The sequence below is a fragment of the Podarcis raffonei genome, chromosome 4 (genome assembly GCF_027172205.1).
Source record: "Podarcis raffonei isolate rPodRaf1 chromosome 4, rPodRaf1.pri, whole genome shotgun sequence".
Taxonomy (NCBI): domain Eukaryota; kingdom Metazoa; phylum Chordata; class Lepidosauria; order Squamata; family Lacertidae; genus Podarcis; species Podarcis raffonei.
This window is the reverse complement of record NC_070605.1, coordinates 4,629,696-4,650,554: the sequence shown is the minus strand read 5'-3', so window position 1 is coordinate 4,650,554 and position 20,859 is coordinate 4,629,696. Positions and strand designations below refer to the sequence as shown.

At 47.2% G+C, this 20,859-nt stretch overlaps 1 protein-coding gene across 4 annotated transcripts in view; it reads right to left on the bottom strand.

Moving 5' to 3' along the window:
• LOC128412035 (zinc finger protein 420-like) overlaps window positions 1-20,859 on the bottom strand; it is a 621,951-nt gene that overhangs the window by 323,422 nt on the left and 277,670 nt on the right. The gene's annotated exons all lie outside the window — the stretch shown is intronic.

Below are 20,859 nucleotides of genomic sequence, written 5' to 3'. Positions count from 1 at the left end.
ATCGACTACATGGAGATGGCTGAAATAACTGGCAGAATCCGTGACCAGGGAGAAGAACTGATGGAACAGGACTGGAAAAAGTTTAAGGACTATTTACAAAAACACTGCAAAATGTTTGAGTGTTAATATGATGTGGGAAGTGAAGGTAACAGGGCCTGTGGGATTTGGTTAAATGTGAATGAAAAGAAGAATGTTAAAAAGGAGAAGGGGGTTATGAACAGAATAATATTATGTCATAGTATATAAGATGAGGAATGGGTTAAAACAATGAAAAATTGGGACATAATAATTAGAAGAATATAATTTAAGCATGGCTTAAATAAGGGTTTGAATTTGCTGAACTTGATTGGAATAAAGAGGAACACAAAAAAGGGAGATGTGAGGAGGTCAGGACAGAGGGGTATGGAATTTTGTAAATTTAAAAAAGTGGATTTTTCTTTTTTCTCTTTTTCTGTTTTTTTTTGTTACATATTTTTGTTTTTTATGTGAGCTTTATTTAATGCAACGATCTATCTGAAATGATGAATTTTTTGATTTGTAAAACTTTAATAAACATTTATTTAAAAAAAATAAATAAATTGCATGCAGTCTAGAGCCTCAGGAAGAAATGGAGAAGAAATGAAACGAGTTGAGTGTGTGTTCATTACCTGTGTTGTTTGTCATTTTACCAACAAATTTATTATTAGATTCTGAAGAGTTGTTGAATGTTGTTTTGTCTGATATATAGTAGTGGTCAAAATTGTGGAAGGTTGAAGCTGACACTGAAGATGGCCTGGAAAGTTCACACCAGCCCAATCGTGGTAGAAAAAGCAATATTTTGAAGAAAATTGTTCAAAGAAAAAACTGTAAGTTACTGTTTATTGTGGGGGTGTTAGGTTCCCAGGTTTTATAGGGGGCACTGTTGAACTCTGTGAAAATATATGAGGTTGGTCCATAGATGTATTTTTTGAATTTTCAGGCAGATAGGACGATCCCACAGGGAGCCTTACCAAGAGAGGCCAATATCCCACAATTCTCCATGACGTCCTTATGCAGAGCTCTCTGGTCAGGATCCAGCAACGCCCACTCCTCGTCCGTGAAACAAACAGCGACATCTTCAAAGCACACTGGACCCTACAAGAAAAAGGGAAATGTCCTCCTCTGAGACAGCAGAAATATGATCTGCTACACAATCCTCTGTTGTTTCCTTCCTGTTAATAATAATAATAATTATTATTATTATTATTTATTTATTTATTTATTTATTTATACCCCGCCCATCTGGCTGGGTTTTCCCAGCCACTCTGGGCGGCTTCCAAAAAACACTAAAATACAATAATCTCTTAAACATTAAAAGTGTCCCTAAACAGGGCTGCCTTTAGATGGCTTCTAAAAGTTTGGTAGTTATTTTTCTCTTTGACATCTGGTGGGAGGGCGTTCCACAGGGCGGGTGCCACTACCGAGAAGGCCCTCTGCCTGCTTCCCTGTAACTTGGCTTCTCGCAGCAAGGGAACCGCCAGAAGGCCCTCAGCACTGGATCTCACTGTCTGGGAAGAACGATGGAGGTGGAGACGCTCCTTCAGGTATACTGGACCGAGGCCGTTTAGGGCTTTCAAGGTCAGCAGAAACACTTTGAATTGTGCTCAGAAACGTTCTGGGAGCCAGTGTAGGTCTTTCAAGAAGTGTTATATGGTCTTGGCGGCCGCTCCCAGTCACCAGTCTATTGCAGATGCAATAGAGGCGGCGAAGAAAATCTTCTTTGCCATCGCTACCGCCACTTGGTAGGCTTGACATTGAGCTTTAACCCGTGTCCGGTTAGCTTCAGAATGAGTTATCCATCACCGGCGCTCTAGCCGTCTCAGCGATTGTTTCATTGCCCTCAGATCCGTGGAAAACCACAGGGCTGTCCGGGCTCCATGCAATCGAAGAGGGCGCTTCGGAGCCAAAGAGTCAATAGCCCTGGTTAACTCCACATTCCAGCGGGCCACCAGAGAATCAGCTGAAAGGCCATCAACATGGGATAAAGCATCCCCTACCACTCTCTGGAAACCATTTGGAGCCATTAAGTGGCGGGGGCGGACCATCTGAATCGGTCCCACCTCCATGCAGAGGGGAAGGGTCGCGGAGAAGTACAGTTGCTCTAGGAAGTGATCTGACCACGGCACTGCAACCCCCCCTCCTCGCCAACAAGACCTGGGTTGCTGTGCGTAAGAGAAACCTGGTGGACAAGCAGCGGCAAGAACAATACAAACAAAAAACTGTAAAAATTACAAACACATTAAAATCAAACAAATTCCCAAACCCAACCAAACATCCATCCCACCCCCCACAAAAAAAGTAATCAAAAGGGAAAAAAGAAAATTTTTAAAAGAACATTGCGCCGCTCCGAGTCTTCCTGGCCAGCAGCAGCAGCAACAACTGTCCTTACGAGGCTTCAGGCCCCGCCCTGGGCCAGGTGGTGAGTGGCAGGAGCAGGGCCCTTGGGCACTCACGCAGGGGAGTTGTTTCAATAGGATTGCTTTGCTGCACATTTTATTTATGGATGCTTATTTTATTCTAAGTTTAAATTATGGGTATTCGTTTTTGTGCAAATAGGTTGTACTCCACCTTGTGTTATTCAAGTCATTCTGCCTAGGCAAGCATTCCAGTTTCCCCAATGGAAGGATCCACTTTCTCCTCTCCTCCTGAGCTGTTCCCTCCTAAGAACTAGAGCCAAATTCGAGGGGTTCATGGGGGCATGGAGAAGGGGAGGAAGTGGAGGCAGGCCCCATTTTGCAGCCGATGGGGCTGGTTAGGTGAATCCAGGCCGCTATTTGTTCTCATTTGTCCACTGCTTAGAAAACTATTTTTGCATTCAGTTTTCAATCTAGAAATGAAATAAACCTGTTTTGGATGGCCATCTGTCTTGGATGATCTAGCAGAGATTCCTGCATTGCAGGGGGTCTCCTGGCTCTGAGAGACAAGCAGGGAGGGTGACTTCTGGCAAAAGGAGAGGGAGCCACCGGTGGTTCCTCCTTATCCTGACTCACCTCTGCCTCTCGACCTTCCTCTCCCACTTGCCTCCTTCTTCTTCTGCCTCTGATTCTGCCACAGAGTCTCCCAGCTCACTAAGCCCTGTTTCCCCTTCAGCTTCTGACACCTCCTCCTCCCAGGCTTCTCCCTCTTCTCCCTCTGACCGCTCATCCTTCCTCCAACTCCACTTCTTGGGCTCTGAGCCGTCTTCCCTTCCTGGTTCCTCGGCTGCTTCCTCCCACCATTCCTCTGTGCCCAACCAGTCCATGACATTGCTCCATCCCTCGGCCTCTGTCCCCACAAGGCAGCTTCCCCTGACCTGATCTGGTTCCACAGCTGCTGCTTCCCTTCTGCCTCCATGAAAAAGCGGATCAGGAGGTCTTGCTGGCATCCTTCTGCCACCTGTAAGAGAAAAAAGGTAAGCAGGACGCCAGAAGTGCCTGCTTCTCTCACAGGTGAAACAGGGCATCTCTAACTGCAGATGGGCCTTTAGAAATCCTTACCTGCTGAGAGCATTTATAGACGTTTGTGCCCATTTCATATGTTTGTTTGTGCAGAAATACATCTCCCCTCCTCTGGACCCTTGTTCCCAACGGTCTCCCACCAAAACAGGATGAAAAGAACCCTCAGATGAGTTGGGAAACAAAGAGAATGAGACCAGTGGAGAAAAACCACCTTCCTCCTTACCCAGTGGCCTCTCTCTGGTGTCCAACGGAGGCCTCTCTGCCTCACAGGAATCCAGGTCCATTTCTGCAAAGAGATCCTTTCCCTGAGAAAGAAACAAGGATTCAAAACAGAGAATGGTGAGAAATACTAGAAAGAGAATGACTAAGACTTGAAGGGTGTGAGATCTCATTCCATGGATGCCTTGCAGAAAAAGCATGGGCCATCAGGAGAGCATTATGGGATGTTCTCTGTCCTGTTTGGAGCCCCTTGGGAGTATCCAGAGGTAAGTCTCTCTCACCTGCTTTCTCTCCTCTGCCTGACTCAGGAGGAAACCTTCGGCCAGGGCCACCGCCTGGGAACTGGTCTCTGCTCCACAGTCCCTCACCCAGCTCTCCATCTCCAGGGGAAGGACAGCCAGGAACTGCTCCAAGATCACCAGGTCCAGCATCTCAGCTTTCGTGTGCCTTTCTGGCTTCAGCCACTGATGGTCAAGGTGGTGGAGTCGGCTGCAAACCTCTCGGGGTCCTTTGGCCTCCTGGCAGCAGAACTGCCTCAACTGCTGGCTCTGCACCTCTGAGCAGAGGGTGTCCTCCTCACCCAGGATCTTCTGCACAGAGTTTTCCCATAACCCCCCACTGCTCCCAGTTTCGTTGGCATGGCCTCTTCCAGGGCCAGCTGAGTCTCGCACATCCATCTGTGCTCTCAGGAATCCTCTGAGAGATCAGAAGGAACCCTTTGGTCTTCTGCCAAGTTCTGTCCGTCTAAATGAGAAGCTCTAGCAAATCCTACAAAGCAAATACATTGTTCTGTTACAGAATTTGTATGACAGGGGAAAAAATGGTTCCCCGAGCAAGCATGGATGAGTCTTGCTGGGAACCAGGGCTGGACTTTACCGCATCCCAGACCATGAGATATCTTTTTGAAAAGAAAGAGCAGGAGGAGGAGAAGAAATAAGTCTCTAGCCTTCAAGCATTGCAGAATGTGGAGGCAACTGAAGGGATTTCTGTGAGATTAATCAACCTGGTTTCTGCTGCCTTCTAGATAATGCCTGAAGTCAGAAGTGACTGACAAGGGAGTCATTTGTATCTTGTGGAAAATGGATGCTTGGCTCTAGTGAGGGTCCTCACTCGGGGTCCTCAGGAGTTGCTCCTCACCCCCACCCTCACCCCACCTCCACTCCCTGCTTCTGTCTCCTTTTCTGCAAACTCTGCCGCTTTCCAGACAGATTCGTGGGGTGAGGTCTCTTTTTCTCTCTTCTGAGGGCCAGGAATGTATCTGGCCAACCCCCAGAGGGCCAAGTGGGCGGGGCCAAAGACATCTCCCTTGATTTTTTGATTTTTTTGTTGTTCTGTTAGATAGCTTAACACAAACTGGTTTGCAATGCAGCAGCCAGACTATGGCCTGGGATCCCTCTCTTTATTCCTGGTCTCTCTTTCCTACTTTTCCTTCCTTCCTGTCCGTTGTTCTTTATTGGGGGGGGGGGCTAGTCCACCTCCTCCTCCAGCTTAGCAAAACCATATGCACATGTTTCCTCTGTTGTGCAATGAGGCTGAGCGATGTCACACAGAGTTAAAGTCCCAGGGACTCCTTTGTTTACAGAAGGGAGATTTCGTGGGAGTCAGGGATCCTCTGATCTGCAGGAAGGAGAGCGTGGCAGACCTGGCCCCTCCCTGGCAGGACCCTCTCCTCCCTGACTTGGGGTCCCCCCCCCACATGAGCAGATCAGGCCCCAAAGGCACCCTCTCCTGCTGCAGCCCTGGGACCCCCACCGTCTCCCCACTGCACCCTCTGGGGGGAGAGAGAGGAGACTCACCCATAGCTGTCAACCTTCCTTTTTTTTGTTTGTGGGAAATTCCCTTATTGCAGCGCCGTTTCCCGCTGCTTCCTGCTGCTATCCCGGATTGGTAGATAGGTGAGGCTGCTGATCCCTTATTTTCAAGGCTGCTGATCCCTTATTTTCAAATCTGAAAGTTGACAGCTATGGACTCACCAGATCCCAGGAGGGGGCTGCGATTCGGCCCTTGCAGGAGAGACACCAAAGCAACACCCCCCCTTCTTTGCAGGAAAGGACTGGGGAGGGAGGGGCCCTGGCTCTGGAGGACCAGCCCCCTCTTGCTTCCTGTCCTCTCTAGGAAGGCAGCTCACTTCCCTTTAACCCTTGCCAAGCCGAGTCCTCCCTCGCTCAGCCCTCTCTCGCTTGGCAGATCCTCAGATTCTTCTTATTTTTTATGCATTTAGGGGGGCAACTGCTCCCCCGGCTACGCCAATGCCCAGATATCCTTTTGGGGGTGAGGCTCTTGGTTGGACTCTGAGCATCTCCCTCCCTTGGCCAGAAACCAGAGGAAGAGCTTGCAGGGGAAAGGGCTTTGCAGGAGGCAAGGAAGCTCCTCCTAGAATTCAGGAGTGGAGATATAGGAGGGGATCCCAGGGTCATCTAGTCCAACCCGAAGCAAGAGGGGGCTGGTCTAGTTCCCTAAACAGGCAGCCCTGTTGAGGGAAGCTTTTAATGTTTAATAGGTTATTGTATTTTAGTGTTTGATTGGAAGCCGCCCAGAGTGGCTGGGGAAACCCAGCCAGATGTGCAGGGTATAAATAATAAATTATTATTATTATAATTATTATTACAACCCCCAGCAATGCAGGAATCTCAGCTAAAGCATCCATGGCAGATGGCCGTCCGATCTCTGCTTAGAAACCTCCAAGGAAGGAGAGTCCACCACTTCCCAAGGGAGACCTTTCTCCTGCCAAAATGAGTAATAACGAGTAATAAATTAAATGAGTAAATGAGTAATAATTTCTTATGCATGCTTTTCATACTAATATACAAAAGTATGCCATTTCCCTTTCCAGAAATGCTTAATTCCTAATTTAATGGACTGAAAATGGATGGTTGTTGTTATGATGTTTAGGGAAGCTTTTAATATTTGATGGACTATTGCATTTTAACATTTTGTTGGAAGCCGCCCAGAGTGGCTGGGAAACCCAGCCAGATGGGTGGGGTATAAATATATTATTATTATTATTATTATTATTATTATTATTATTATTATTATTAAAATTGATCAGGTGAGTTTTCTCCTTTCGAAAGAGGAAGGTGGAATCTCCATGGCTGCTGATAGCATAACGTTGCAAGACTAGGGAAATACGGGGAGTCCTAGAGTATCTGCTTGGAATGCAGAATGTCCCCATCAGGACATTTAGCTGGCAGGACCCTCTCCTCCCTGACTTGGTACCCCACCCCCCGCAGGAGCAGATCAGGCCCCCCCCCGCCTCCTCCCCTGCGGCAGCCCTGGGACACCCCCCCCCCCGCCTGGCGCTCTGCCTTCCTGCCTGGTGTGGGTAGGCTCTGTCTGGCAGGCGCCTCTGCCTTCCTGCCTGGGGTGGGCAGGCTCTGTCTGGCAGGCGCCTCTGCCTTCCTGCCTGGTGTGGGCAGGCTCTGGCTGGCAGGCGCCTCTGTCTTCCTGCCTGGGGTGGGCAGGCTCTGGCTGGCAGGCACCTCTGCCTTCCTGCCTGGGGTGGGCAGGCTCTGGCTGGCAGGCACCTCTGCCTTCCTGCCTGGTGTGGGCAGGCTCTGGCTGGCAGGCGCCTCTTCCCGGCACGCGCTCTCTCCTTCCCTGACCTTCCTCCTGGGGAGTCTGGCAAAAAGCTCTGGCTCTCAGCCCCGGGGCTCCTTCCTCCTCTGGGTAGCAGGAGCATATGGGGGGGTCTTTGCACCCCTGACCCTCTCCTCCCTGACTTGAGGTCCCCCCGCAGGAGCAGATCAGGCCCCCCAGGCCCCCTCCCCTGCTGCAGCCCTGGGACCCCCACCAGATCCCAGAGAGAGGGGAGACTCACCAGATCCCAGAGAGAGAGGAGACTCACCAGATCCCAGAGAGAGAGGAGACTCACCAGATCCCAGGAGGGGGCAGCGAGGCAGCCCTTGCAGGAGAGACACCCAAGCAGGGAAGGACTGGGGAGGGAGGGGCCTTGGCTCGGGAGGACCTGCCCCCCCTTCCTGTCCTCTCTAGGAAGGCAGCTCGGTTCCCTTTAACCCTTGCAGTGCCGAGTCCCCCCAGCTCAGCCCTTCCTCCCTTTGCACAACCTGACCGACACGCTGCGCCCCTGAACAGATCCCGGCTCGCGAAGGGTCTCTCAATTCGGCTTGAATTTCTGGAGCGCAGAAAGGGGGGGGAGTGGAGGTCCAGAGACGGGGAGCAACTGGGGCGGAGCCTGGAGCCTGTGCAACTGCCTCCCCCCCCCATCCGCTCCCTCCACCCTCCACTTTCCCTCCTTGTGCTGAACCAGAGCAGCTTCTCTTCCGGGGGGCCCCCCCTCTCCCCCCCCACACCCATAGCTTGAGTGACATATTTAGGGAACCGATTTTGCGGGGGGGGGGGCGCCTATGCCCCGGGGGGGGGGGGAGACGTCCTTGCCACTTTCTTGCTAGATACGGCCCTGATCCCTGGGTCATCCAGTCCAACCCCAGCAATGCAGGAATCTCAGCTAAAGCATCCATGGCAGATGGCCGTCCGATCTCTGCTCAGAAACCTCCAAGGAAGGAGAGCCCCCCCCCTCCCAAGGGAGACCTTTCCCCTGCCCAACTGCTCTTAGGTGTCCCTCAAGGCAGCGGATCCTGAGTTCTAGCCCTGCATAAACAATCACACTGGCTGCCAAGGAGGAATCCAGCGAAGTTCAAAAGAAATAAATCCTATTCTCATCATAAATGAGTAATACTTTCTTATGCACGCTTATGCACGCAACAAAAGAATGCCATTTCCCTTTCCAGAAATGCTCAATTGCTAATTCAATGGACTGAAAATGGATGGTTGTTGTTATTATGTTTAGGGAAGCTTTTAATATTTGATGGACTATTGCATTTTAATATTTTGTTGGAAGCTGCCCAGAGTGGCTGGGGAACCCAGCCAGATGGGTGGGGTATAAATTATTATTATTATTATTATTAATCAGGTGAGTGTTCTCCTTTCAAAAGAGGCAGGTGGAATCTCCACGGTTGCTAATAGTATAACGTTGAAAGTGCAGGGAAATATGGGGAGCCCTAGAGTATCTGCTTGGCATGCAGAATGTCCCAGGTTCAGCCCCTGACATCTCCTGCCAGGGCTGGACAAAATCCCTGCCAGAAACTCTGGGGAGCTGCTGCCAGTCAGTGTAGACCAGGGGTCCTCAAACTATGTCCCGCGGGCCGAATCCAGCCCTCCAGGGTCGTGAATCTGGCCTGCACGACCATTTCAGAACCCGCCAAGTGTTCGAGGCTGAAAGCATCACGCCACCCGCTCAGTCAGTCCCTGCGCCGTGCTGAGGTATAACACCGGTCTTGAAAGACCTACATTGGCTCCCACTACGTTTCCGAGCACAATTCAAAGTGTTGGTGCTGACCTTTAAAGCCCTAAACGGCCTCGGCCCAGCATACCCAAAAGAGCGTCTCCACCCCCATTGTTCTGCCCGGACACTGAGGTCCAGCTCCAAGGGCCTTTAGGCGGTTCCCTCATTGCGAGAAGCAAAGCTACAGGGAACCAGGCAGAGGGCCTTCTCGGTAGTGGCCCCCGCCCTGTGGAATGCCCTCCCATCAGATGTCAAAGCGATAAACAAGTACCTGACATTCAGAAGACATCTTAAGGCAGCCCTGTTCAGGGAAGTTTTTAATGTGTGACATTTTTGTGTATTTTTGGTTGCTGTGGAAGCCGCTTAGAGTGGCTGGGGAAACCCAGCCAGATGGGCGGGGTGTTGGGATACTGCCAGGGAGATAAAGTCCATCTGAGCCCCCAAGCTCGTTGCCGGACGATCCATCGACCTCCCGTAGTCAGGCAATATCAGCAATTCAGCGACACTAAGCCTCAGGCTTAGTGCACACTCTAACAGCAGAATTCACACAGCAAAAAGTTGCACAAGCATGAGAGCAGAACATGCATATTTACAGATTTATTCAGCGTTGGTCAGAACAAAGAAAACATGACCGTCTGCTCCGACTGCTCAGGCAAAAACAGCAGAAAACGAAAGGAACATACAACAGAAACATCCTGTGAGACAGGAAATTACGCAGGCTGTTATACAAACATCCTGCTCCCTTTTAAGGTGGAACGGAAATATCCTAACATCCTCCCCCTTTCCGTGTAACCTGTAGTACCTGTGGTTCAACCCAATTGCAACCTTTGTGCGTAAACCTTCAGTTGTTCTCTGTTAACAACCTTAGACAACAGATCAGCAGGAATTTCATTTCCTGGCATGTAGGACACCTGAATGAGTCCTTTCTGAATACACTCTCTTGCACGATGTAGCTTAATCTGCAAGTACTTGGTCCTTTGCTTGCAACTCTCCGAGTTCAGCAAGGCCAAACAAGATCTATTGTCTTGATACACTTGTATAGGACATTTCACAGAAACCCCAATGTCCTTAAACAGTTGCATCAACCATTCACAATCCATGAGTGAAAATGACAGAGCATTGAGTTCTGCTTCACAGGAACTTAGGCTAACTGTTGTCTGCTTTTTGCACAACCAGTCAAACAGGCAGTGGTTGTACATGTAGCATACTCCAGAAGTGCTTGTACCATCCGTGGTGTCACTTCCAAAACTTGCATCTGCAAAGATTTCAAGACCTCCAGTCTTCTGACTGGTGAACCTCAGTCTGTAGTGCATAGTCCCTTTCAAATAGCGGGCTATGCGCTTCAGAGCTTTCCAATCCTGAACAGTAGGATTGTTTGCATGTCTGCTAAGCAGGTTAGTGCTTACAGCAATGTCAGGTCTCGAACATCTAGCAATGAAATTCAACTTGCCTAGAATGCATCTGTACAGCGTTGTGTCAGAAAACGCTTCAGCAGTACTATCTACCTGGTAACCTGTCACCATCGGTGTGTCTGCTGGGTTTGCATCAACCAAATTCAACCTGGTTAATACATCAGCAATTTTCTGTGTTTGGTGTACCAGAAAATTACCTGCTTGGTCCCTCTCCACCTGCAGAGAAAGATAGTTGGATACCTCACCAAGATCCTTCATGTCAAAGTGCTCCTTCAGCTGAGCTAGGGTGCTTTGGTAAAAAGCCTGATTCTTCCAAAACATCAGAAGATCATCAACAAAACATAAACAATACAGTTTGTTTTGCCCCTCCTCCTTGACAAACACACATGGATCAGCTTTGCCCTGGTGAAAACCTAGAGAAAGCAACGTTTCAGTGAGTTTTGTGTTCCAACACCTGGCACTCTGCTTGAGACCATATAAGGATTTCCGCAGTTTACAGACCATTCCCTTCTGTATCTGCATCCCGTCAGGTGGAAGCATGTACAGCTCCTCCCCCAAAATCCCGTACAAAAAAGCTGTATTTATGTCATGATGGGAAACATGCAGTTTCTCCTCCGCAGCGATCTTGAGCATCAGCCGAATGCTCTCATATTTGACCGTGGGTGAGTAGGTCTCGTGGTAATCCTGCCCTGGTACCTGTGAAAAACCTCTGGCAACCAATCTGGCTTTGTGTCTGACAACCTTGCCATTCTGGTCTGTCTTGGCCTTGAAGACCCATTTGCTGCCAACCAGTCTCATCCCTGGGACTACCGGTACCAGCTCCCAAGTTTGGTTCCTGTTCAAGGAATCAACTTCATCCTTCATGGCATTAAGCCAAGGCTCAGCATCTTTAGAGGTTAACTCCTGGACCTCTTTGAAGCTTGAAGGTTCCCACACCTTCTCTGAGCTACTAAGAACAGCAGTTGCCGTCTTAGCAAACTCATCAGCAAATCTCTTCGGAGGTTTGCCTTTGGTCGCCCTTTCAGACCTGCGAACCAGACGCAAGTCTTCTGGACTCATCTCCTCTTTCTTAGGAGAAAAGTGACCAATGGTGAACAGTGGTTCTTCCAGTTCATTGTCAGACTCATCAGATGGTCTGACTGAGGCCTTTGCGCTCTTGTAGTCTGCTGTGTCATCACTGTCACTGACAGCAACAGCAGCGCCACCCACTGAACTGGAATCCGAACTCTGATCATCATCATCATCATCATCATCATCCTCAGTTTCCTCAGCTTTCTCAGCATGATCTGCTTTCTTCACATCACCTTCATCCTCCTCTGGGTAACTCTGGAAAATTCCCACATTTCCCCCCCCCTTAGGATTGTACTCAACACTCCTTGTGAACTTTATGGATTTAGAGTTAGTCATCCATACCCTGTATGCACCTTTTTCGTACCCCATGAACAAACCATGTGCCCCACGCTTCCCAAGCTTGTTGCTTTGTGGGGTGTGCACCCACATGTCAGAACCAAAGATTCTCAAGTGCTTGACATTAGGTTTCTTACCAAACATCTTCTCATAGGGAGTGCAGCCAATAGGTGATGACAGTCTGCGATTAAAAGTGTAAACAAAATTCGAGAGAGCCTCCCCCCAAAACTTCTCAGGGAGGTTGGCATCATGCAACAAGGTTTTTAGTCCTTGCAGCAACGTTTGATTTGCTCTCTCCGCAAGCCCATTCATCCATGGCGATCTAGGCGTTGACAAGTCATGCTGGATTCCCTTCTCAGTCAGGAAAGCTTCAAACTGCTGAGAAGTGAACTCCCCACCTCGATCAGTAAACAGACAGCCAATACGTTTACCATGAGCATTCTCCAACCAAGCACAGAATGCCTTGAACCTAGGAAATGCTTGCGATTTCTGCTCGAGCATAAACACATGAATGTACCTGGAAAAAGAATCAATTAGAACCATGAAGTACCTTGCTCCTCCCAAAGAGGGCGCAAGAGGACCTACCAGGTCTGCGTGAACTAGCTGGTAGGGTTTGGAAGCCTGCCTGCTAGACTCCTTGCCTTTTGGAGCAACCTTCACCTTGTTCTCTGCACAAGATACACATTTCATGTGATATTTACAAGGTTTGATGTCCAAACCTTCAACCAACTCAGGCATCTTGGCTAGCGCTTGCCAAGAGAGGTGACAAAATCTGCGATGTGCATCGTGAATGCATCCTGCATGAAGAACCTTGTTAGTTTGTGCAACACAACAAGAATCAGCATTAGATATAACAGCATTGTCATCATAAGTTAGACAGAACAAACCATCCATCAACTTTGCATGCAAAATGTCCTCTTTGCCTTTTCTGATGACACAGACAGTCCTCTTGAAGGAAACCTCAAAACCACGCCCATTCAGCTGTGGTACACTAAGCAAATTGTCCGCAGCTCCTGGAACAAAAAGTACATCTCTGACGGTAGTATGCAGACTTGCAAGTTTCACAGTCCCAACTCCTGCAGCTTGCAAAGTCCTTCCATCAGCCAGCTGGACCTCTCCATCTTGAGGTGTGAAGGATATGAACAGATGGCGGTCTTTGGTGAGATGGCGCGTGCAACCTGAGTCGACTATAAACCTGGCCTTCCCCTTCGAAGCAGATTTGCTGGCAAACAAAACCTTGTTTTCCACCAGCGTGGGCTTTTGCAGCTTGCCTTTAGCCTTTGGTGAAGCTGTGCCAGCAAACATAGCCTTGTTTTCCACTGGCGAGGGCTTTTGCAACTTGCCCCCCTGCTCCTGGCCATCAGACGTGCCTTTAGCCTTTGGTGGAGCTGTGCCAGCAAACATAGCCTTGTTTTCCACTGGCATGGGCTTTTGCAACTTGCCCCCCCCCGCTCCTGGCCACCTGCAAGCATCTTGCTCTGTTTACATCTGGTCTTCCGGCCTCTGCAAAGGCTCTGACCTTGGTTCTCACGAGAAACAGAGCTCTCAGCTGCCGACTCCTTGGCTCCCCCTGGAGGCTGGAATGCTGCCTGGGATGACGTTATAGTCTGCTCCCCCTGCAGCTTGCAACCGGTGCCCTCAGCATCCCTGCATTCACTAGCATTCTGGGAAACAGCCAGGACCTCCGATGCATTCAAACACTGGGCTGGGATTATTGGCTGGTGGGCCCTTTTCAAAGCATCCCACATGTCACGTGCTGTGAGATTTCCAGCAAGCGTCTTTATTTCCTCCAGAGAGACGGATAAGACTATAATATCAATGGCCCCCGAATCCTGGCCCTGCCATTTCTCTGTCCGAGGAACTGGAGTGGCTTCAGAGACAGTATGCCAGACTCCAAACTGACGCAGCAAACTCTCACACCATTTTGCCCAGCTCTGATAATTGTGCCGATTTAACTTTGGGCACTCAGTGGCCTCCGAAGCTTGGAAAAACTCCATTCCAGCTTTTTACGTGAGCCGTTAACCTTTAAAAACGTCTTATCTCGGCAGCCCATAAATCACGATGCCTCTGGCTCGGCTCCCAGGCCAATTAGTCTTTGCCGGACATCAAAGGCCTTTTCCGCGGCATACAGAAAAGCCCCTGCTTTCACTTTTCCAGCACATAACTTTCAGCAGTCTGTCGCTGTCTTACTCTCCTGCAAGTGCCGTGAATCTGGGCCCGAAACCTGTTGTTGGGATACTGCCAGGGAGATAAAGTCCATCTGAGCCCCCAAGCTCGTTGCCGGACGATCCATCGACCTCCCGTAGTCAGGCAATATCAGCAATTCAGCGACCCTAAGCCTCAGGCTTAGTGCACACTCTAACAGCAGAATTCACACAGCAAAAAGTTGCACAAGCATGAGAGCAGAACATGCATATTTACAGATTTATTCAGCGTTGGTCAGAACAAAGAAAACATGACCGTCTGCTCCGACTGCTCAGGCAAAAACAGCAGAAAACGAAAGGAACATACAACAGAAACATCCTGTGAGACAGGAAATTACGCAGGCTGTTATACAAACATCCTGCTCCCTTTTAAGGTGGAACGGAAATATCCTAACACGGGGTACAAATATATTATTATTATTATTATTATTATTATTATTATTATTAGTTGTTGTTGTTGTTGTTGTTGTTCTTTAGTCGTTTAGTTGTGTCCGACTCTTTGTGACCCCATGGACCAGAGCACGCCAGGCACTCCTGTCTTCCACTGCCTCCCGCAGTTTGGTCATTGTTAGACTACATGGACTACAACATTATTATGATGGGAGATATGAATGGAGTAGTATCTACAAATATGGACAAGTCGCAGAGACAGAGTGTAACTAAAGATGGCAGACTACCAAAAACCTTTTTTGAACTGACTGACAATATGGACTTGATTGATATTTGGAGAACTAAAAACCCCTTAGGAAGAGAGGGAACATTGAAAAAGGTATTTAAATATACCTTCTTGAAGAAACTAGAGGCCTTTCTCCTGGGCATAGTCGGCCAATTGGTGCTAAGGAAGGATAGAACTTTCTTCATGTATGCAACAACAGCAGCAAGAATACTTATTGCAAAGTACTGGAAGACACAAGAACTACCCACCTTGGAAGAATGGCAGATGAAGGTGATGGACTATATGGAACTGGCGGAAATGACTGGCAGAATCCGAGACCAGGGAGAAGAGTTGGTGGATGTTGGATTGAAAATAAGTGGTATTGGTAATAAGATTAATAAGAATGTGCAAATATGGATTGATAATGGATAAAAATGCATAGTTATAATAGGTTAAGATACAGAGTAAAGATAAATGAAAGAGGGTAAGGATTTGCTGAAATGATTTTTTAAATGGGAATACAAAAAGGGGAGGAGTGAGGAGGTCAAGGAAACAAGCTAATGAGTTTAAAGTAACAAAAATGGATTTGTTTTTAATTCTTTTTTATCTATTCATTTTTTGTATTTTTCTTTTTCTTTTTTATGTATCTTTTTCTTTTTATATGTCTTTTTTGTATTTTGTAAACCTATGTTTTTGTAAAATCTTAATAAAATATTTTATAAAAAAAAAGAAACTCTTTTATTTTCATTTGGTATGCTTATCATTAGAATATCAAATAGGAAGGCTTTGGTTTTCTTTAAAATAAATAGCATTTCTTTTATTTTATTTTCCCTTTGGGGACATGTCCGCCACATGTGGAATAAGGTTCCCTCATTTTGTCTGCATCTCCAACACTTATTGCTGATATTTATTTATTTTGACTGATTTGGATGGGGTCAGGTACCATCTAAAAATCAAATAGCATGTGGTGAATTTTAAGTCTTTTCCCATAATTTCCCTCATTTTTCATCTTCATTGGATATCCACAATCGGGTGTCCATTTCACCATCACCTCCTTCACCTCCTAGTCCTTAAGGTTCCAGTCCAGTAACAATCTGTGTGGTTCTGATAATATCTTTGTATTATTTAATAATATTTTTTTTTTAAAAAATCCGCTGTTGTTCTGTCAAGTCCATTTATTTTTTATCTGGAAAAAATTGTTTAACTGGTAATCTTTCTTTTTTCCTTTTGTTTTCCTTTTATATTTTCACTTTTTTGTAATTTTAGCATATAATAACAGTAGTAATTATATGGAAATGGGATGATAGTATTGAAATGAATAAAATGCTTAACTCGCCAAGATTTTTATTGTTGGCAGCTTCCCAAGAAAACTGAAGGAGATTCTCCCCCTTTTGGCTTTTATCTCTTCCCTTTATAACTGTCTCTTTAAGTCCCAACAGTCCTGCCCCACCCTCCCGCTTACAGGATATCCCTTCTACAGATGTCAACGCAGACCCAGTGATGGAAAACCCTCCGCCCAATTCCTCGTGACCACAAGACTATTTATTACCTGCAGCAGCAACAACAAAAGCCACCAGAGTGGCCACAGCTATCTCTTTCCAAAGTCTATGACAGGGAGGGGGCTGACAGCCTTTTCTGTGATGTGGGTATGATGTATCTGGGGGTGGTCTTGGACTCCAGGGCGGGCAATTAAAAATGTCTATATAAGGGCTTTCATGCATGGCTCGGGGTCCTCCTCCTCTCCCCTGCGTGTGGGGGAGCACCCTGTTGCTAGTATGTCACATGCCCCTGTTTACTTTCCTAGGCTTGGGAAGTGTAAGAACAGAAGTCAGTCTTATCTCTTCCGCTCTGCTGTGCTTTTGCACTGTTCTTTGTCTGTCTGTTGCTGAAGAAGAGAGAGGATGCCATTATGGTCTGTTTGGTCTCGTCTGCAAATGTGATGAGCATCCCCTCAGTTCCTTCATCCATGTCATTTATCAAGACGTTGAACAACAGGCCCAGGACAGAACCCTGCAGCACCCCTCTTGTCACTTTTCCCCAGGATGAGGAGGAACCATGAAGGAGTCCTCTTTGGGTTGGGTCAGTCAAATCCACCTAACAGTTACCTCATTCAGTCACACTTTACCACCTTCCTCTGTCAGGAGAACCTGAGCTTACAGGGTTAAACAGCTCAACTTCCACAATATCAGCAGAGTAACATTCCCTTTTATTTTAAATTTGCAGTGTCTGCGTTTGCTCAGGCTCGCTAAAGCCTCTATAATAACTGTTCTGGTATTTTCCCCTTATTCCCTCACAAAATAGAAGAGACGACACAGTCTTTTACAAAAATATAAAAAGAGTTTACTCACATTCTGTTCACAATCAGATCCCAGAAAGCAGACTTAGCTTAATGAAGTAACATACACTTGGAGTCTATCTCTTAAGAAGACAGTCCCTTTTTCCTCTCTTGGCTGGAAGCCAAGAGGGCATCTCTGGCTTAGTAGATGTTGTGTCCTCGATGCATGTGGTGAAAGAGAAAGAGAGATGGCTGCCCTGCCTTGTGTTTTGTCATTACCTGCACAGGTGAGGCCACACCCACCTCTAGTCACATGCAGAGGAAGTCTGTCCCAGCCCAGAAGGAAACAGGAAGTTTACCTGCTGGGTGGACAAACATCCCTCCCCATGTGTAAACATGTTCACTCCAGGAATGTTGTACTTGACTGCTCTTGTGTTTCACAGCATGCATGTCATTAGAATGGCAATGCCTATAATGGAAGCAACTTTTTAAAAAACTAATATTTTGAGCCCGTAGTTCAATTTCCCAGCAGCTCCCCTTGCCCCAGAGACACTTCTAGCATTCCATCTCCTCTACCTGTGGCATTGTTCAGCAGTGGGGAAAGTGACCTCTTCACACCGGATGTCCATTTGGTATGGCCCTTTCCAGGTTTTTTCCTGCCTCTTGTGTTTGTCTTTCATTTGTTCTCCTATGTGTGTTGTCAGTAGAAGCCACAATTCTGTGGGTACTCTAGGTGGTGCAGAAAGCACCTAGAAGCTGACTAGAGGTTGAAGTGCCGATCAAACTTCAGTGTTGTGCTCTATTAATTCCAATTAGCAGTACTGGGGGTGGTTCACATTCTGGGGCAGTGCTTTTGTCCAGCAGAGGGTGTCACAGGGCCAGCCTACTTTCCCTTTAAAGCAAACTTGGGTCTCCAGCTGTTTTTGGACTAGAACCCTGTCGGAGCCAGCCGTTACAAATGGCGCTTATTTTAGCATAAAATAAAGACGCAGAGAGCTAGCATATTTCCATGGACGGAGGGCAGCTCATTCAGACATCTTCTCCCTCTCCGGTCCTTTTTTATTATCCTTTGTTCTCTCCAGCCGCATGGCTGCATCACAGTGTCTCATGTTACCTCATCTGGTCATGGCTTAAACCCACCCACACCATATAGGGTCATCACTGCCCAGAGGAAACACAACTCCTTTTAAGGTCAATACAATTCTAATACATGGTAAGGCACAGACATGCTGGTCACCGAGGTCAGCAAGGCACCAGGTGGCGCTACAAGCCTTTGCCATGACTTCCTGGCTCCCGCATGCCCTCTTTCTTTATATTTTAATCAGAATCATATATATCAGTACCAATACGGTTATATCGAGAGCGATAGGCGACTCTTGTGAGACCGGAAGCGGGCCGCGGACTGGAGAACCATGCAGTACATACAGAAATTAAAGAAGGAATACATTGTATACAGCAACACAAAATAATGCAAATAACTACTATAATAATCACTATAATCAATAAATGTCGAAGCCAACTTCCATCTGGAAGCCAAGAATATAACCATGCCCATGGATCAACGGAAGGAGGGGGGGCAAACGGATTGTGGGCTACCATGGTTTCCATATGGTCGATCGTCGCAGATATGCTGACATTATTATCAGGAATAAACATACAACAATGAGAATGAACAAGTGCACAAACTCCTCCTTTTGAGGCTAAAATCACATCCAAAGCAAAGCGATTCTGTAAAACCACTTCTCTCATTGCAGACAACTCCTGGTTGAGTTTCCTCAAAGCTTTTATGGTATCATTGAATAATCCTTCAGTCCAATTTGCTAGCCAATGGAGGTCCCTATAGTTCATTGCTGCACCCACTGAGGGCAGCAAGGCCCGAGAGACCTGGGCCAATCAATATATTGATTTATGGGTGAATTAACCTCCCGACGATTCCGTAGTCTAAGAGAAGATGGTAACTTATCAACCTTATACAACAACAGAACCACGAGACCCAATGTACATGTGCCTGTGAGGTTTCGAGGAATGGCTTTGTATGCTTTTTCGCCACAAAGCAACCATAACTCTCTTTGGAGTAAATAGCTGATATTACTACTCTGTTGGGACCAACTAAAGGCTTCAGTAAATAAGGAACTGATATGAAATTGCTCATCTGTGGCATTTGCTAAGCCAGGGATAGAAGAATTCAGACTCCAATTTGCATGGTAGGTTTCTTTCCTAGTTTTTAGCCATGCACTGGTATCGCTTCTATAGCACTGAGATTGGTCACTGTATGAGCTATTAAACATGAATTTCAATGTATATTGACAGTTTGGATATATGCCCCATGATTCTTCCCCCTCCTTAATTTGAAAACAAATGGGGGCAGGCATACATACCCAACATTTAGAAGCATGCAATAGACTAGTAAACTTAATCATATCTTGTACAAAAATATTATTCCTCCATATCTTATGATAATTTTCACCCCTAAAAGTCTTATTCAACAACGCTAATATGGTGGTTTCAACTGGTCTGTGTCGTCTGCTTCTCTTCCTTGTAAAACGGTGCAGCAAAAGATGGCAAGGCAAATGGTTAGGAAGGCACTTTCGCAGTTGAAGGGACTTGCCATGGCCGCACGCATCGAGGTGGAACCCATAAAGGCTTGTCCTCGACGTCCACTGCCGCGTACCCTCGTCCCCACGTGATCAGCGGGACAGGTCCATGCCACGTGGGATCAGGCAAGCGTCAGTACACCACCAAGGGGTGGGGCAGTGCCTCCTCCTTCCTAAAATGCAATTCCGTGGGAGTATGGGTCCTAGTATGTGGATATAAAGATGGTTAAGCACAAAAAGAACTTGGTGAACTGCCGAAGGAATGTCTGCTGTTGGTATGCTTCGGCCGCCAAGCTGTTTAAGCAATAGTGTTTTGAACGTCAGGTGCGCCCTTTCCACTATCGCTTGCCCTGTGGAGTTAAAGGGTATACCATGAGTTAATTTCACATTCCACAACATACAAAATTCCGAAAATGTTTTAGAAATATATGCTGGACCATTATCAGTTTTGATGCGCGCAGGTTTACCCATGACTGAGAAACAGCGGATAGTGTGCTGAATGACATGCCGAGCTGTTTCCCCCCTCATGGGCGTAGCCCATATGAATCCAGAGTGGGTGTCCACCGTGAGGTGAACCTTGGAGAGTGGAGCCAACACAGGTGTGTGTGTGACATCCATCTGCCAACACGCCAATGCAGACGTGCCCCTAGGATTGACAGCATCAAAAGGAATGGCCAGCTGAGATTTAGAACAGGAAGCACATTGGGACACAATATCCCTAGCTTGGGCCAAAGGAATAGAAAACTGCTTAGCCAATGCTTTCGCAGGGAGATGAAAGGTGTTATGACCTAGTATAGCATCAGAAAAGAGAGAAAAGGCAGAAATGTTCTTCAAAGCTGAATCTGCTCTTGAATTTCCCTCTGCTAAATACCCTGGGTGTGATGTGTGGGAGCGAAGATGTGCAACATAAAAAGGAAACTCTCTGTGCTGAAGTAAGGCTTGCAGGGCAAGAAACAAGGAAAACAAGTCAGAATCCAAGGAAGGAGTTATATAAGATATTGGTAAAATAGCAAAAAGGCGATATACATACTGAGTATCCACAATAAGATTGAAAGGATGAGTAGGAAAGGATTGAAAGGCAAGAATCACAGCCGCTAGCTCAGCTCGCTGGGCAGAAGACTGTGGAGGGGTAAATAACATTTCCATTTTCCTCCCTCCTCCCACGTCACTACTCCCATACTTCTTGTTCCATCCGTGAAGAGGGTTAGTGCAGAGGGGGGAGGTGTGAGAGACAAGGGGTTAGTCAAAACATAGGTGACCTGTGTCAGAAATGTCAAACGGTCATCCTTTGGGGGATTAAAAATGATGACCTATAAAATCAGCCAAAACAATTTGT